General features: G+C 40.0%; 2 protein-coding genes across 2 annotated transcripts in view; one reads left to right on the top strand and one right to left on the bottom strand.

The window, feature by feature from the left end:
• The window catches only part of LOC131889789 (polypeptide N-acetylgalactosaminyltransferase 2-like), a 31,183-nt gene that overhangs the window by 14,764 nt on the left and 14,159 nt on the right, over nucleotides 1–2,260 (bottom strand). The window lies entirely within an intron of this gene.
• LOC131889808 (keratin-associated protein 6-2-like) overlaps nucleotides 1–2,260 on the top strand; it is a gene marked incomplete in the record, with an annotated part of 56,869 nt that overhangs the window by 51,419 nt on the left and 3,190 nt on the right.

Raw genomic sequence — 2,260 nt, 5'->3', positions numbered from 1 at the left:
GTTATGGCCATGGATACGGCTACGGCAAGTAATTGCTCTGCTTTAAATGTGATCAACTAGCCATTGTTTACCCAACCTTCTCAAGAGTTCATTAATATAAAGGTCCGATGATATATCTGTTAATGAATTGGAAATACATCCCATCCCAAACTTGTTAAAACTATATAGACAAATTATTTCATGACACCAGGGTCTTTTTCTGATAGATGAAGCTTGATAGCTAGAAGATGTATTAACACTCGGATAAGTGTAATAGTTTTTTGGTTAATATGATTTGTGCCGGTCAAAGTTGTAAATGAAATCTCAGTCTTGTTTTTGGCTACTTGAAAGATTTGTAACGCTTTCGCTCTTCTGTGATTTTGGACAACGTGCCCAAGGTAACCATTGTGAAGAAACCATGGTGAAAAGGTGAGTCTGTCATGTTCCTTAGGTGAAATAAAGGAAATTCAAGGAAATACATAGTACAGCACCCTAACTTTGGGCGTTATGTGGAGGGAGAATTTAGCAGACAAAACAACCAAGTCGCACTGTGATCCAATTGAATTTTCAACTATGGAGTGAGTTGTGCAACAAAACTCAAAAAAATGTCTTTTGATACAATTTTGTCACTACACTAATTCCTTGGCTCAATTTCAGAATTCTGTTTGCTTCAACTAGCCTGCAATTTAAAAAAATAGCAAGACCTCCCAAGCCGGTTCGCAAATTCTCCCTCCACAAAATGCCCAAAATCAGGTAGCCTCACGTTGCTTTCCTTGAACTATCGTGGCTAGTGAGTTCACCTAATGACACTCATGAATAGACGCGTCATCTCCTTTTGCCTGGTTCTCACTGACTGGTCCAGAGCCGTCACGTGACAAGAGCTGGTTATGGGCGATGAAGAATCCCAAAACAAAAGCGTTGTTTGGAACACGCTCTTGACTCAATGTAGTCTGTACGCAAGGCAATCATTTCATTGATCCCCTTGATGATTTTGTGAGTGAATATGACTTTCATCTCTTGGCGGACCTCACGTGGTAAAAGATGGATGGGGCGTGCTCTTCCCTAAAATGTACAAATGGGATGGAACTATCAACCAGATACTTATTTTACCAACAAACCACCCACCCTGACCGCCCAATGCCGACCAATATTCCAGTAAGACAAAGGTTCTTCTCAAAGTGTTTTGGTAGATCCGAGGCACAACTTCATTCATTGTGTACCCCTGAATATGTGTGAACTCGGAGAATCAAAGTCCCATTCATTGTCCTATCAAGGAAAATGCAAGATTGTATTGTTGACCCAAGTGACCAAAAATCCAAGCTTTAAAGCGCCTTTCTTCTTCGATTCGACCAGCTATAGGGGCATTAATTGCAACGTCAGACTGCCCAAAAGCTACGGGACTCTCGGTGGATTGCTGAATAAGCTACTTGTGACATGCAATGAAAGTGATATCTTTTCCGGACATTATGTGACCCGGGTCTTTAATTATAGATAATATTTTGATAGAATTAACCACAAGCAACACAAATATAGAATAATTCCACAAATAGAAATCAGCCCAATCGGCCCTTTATTTGGTAGAGGCTGAGTCAAAAAGCTCCCTCTGAATTGCAGAACGTAAACCATATTTCGTGCAGTGGAAGTGGTCTATCGGAAGCAATCCTCTTTGTCATATGTTGAGCGTGGCAAAAGTAGCCAATGCAATGGAGACAAGAATATTTCTATTCTCAAATCTTATTCTCAAAGCTCAAATTTCTAATTAGTAAACGAAAAAAAACAAAAACCTGGCGGATTGAAAAAAAGTGCACGTTTCAATTTTCTTAGTTTGGGCAGGCTTAATCTTGCGTCGGATGGTTATGCAGAGGTAACCAAGAATTGTTTCCCATATCGCAGAAAATTGGAGCAGGTTCCAACTCAAATATGTGACAATGTGGTAGAGAATATGTCATGTGAAAGCCGCATGTCACCACAATGTGTGTCAAAACAAGGGTAAGATATTAAAGTTTAGGTGCCCAGCCTTATTCATCAAATGCATATCATTGTATTTGAATCACCTTGTAAGGTGGGTTAAACTCAATTGACTTGTTTCTTTGTTGTACAAATGTTCAGGATACTTTTTGCATCTAGATTGCTAGGTATGTAGAGACAACCAAAAAACAGAAAATCTCTAATCTTTGAATCCGATATGGTGGTTATGGTGGGTATGGTGGTTACGATCGTGGCCGCAGCTACGTTGGTTATGGCCATGGATACGGCTACGGCAAGTAATTGCTCTGCTTTA

Source organism: Tigriopus californicus, chromosome 11 (genome assembly GCF_007210705.1).
Source record: "Tigriopus californicus strain San Diego chromosome 11, Tcal_SD_v2.1, whole genome shotgun sequence".
NCBI classification, from domain to species: domain Eukaryota; kingdom Metazoa; phylum Arthropoda; class Copepoda; order Harpacticoida; family Harpacticidae; genus Tigriopus; species Tigriopus californicus.
Note: the sequence above shows the minus strand (reverse complement) of the source record. Positions and strands in the feature narration are given on the sequence as shown.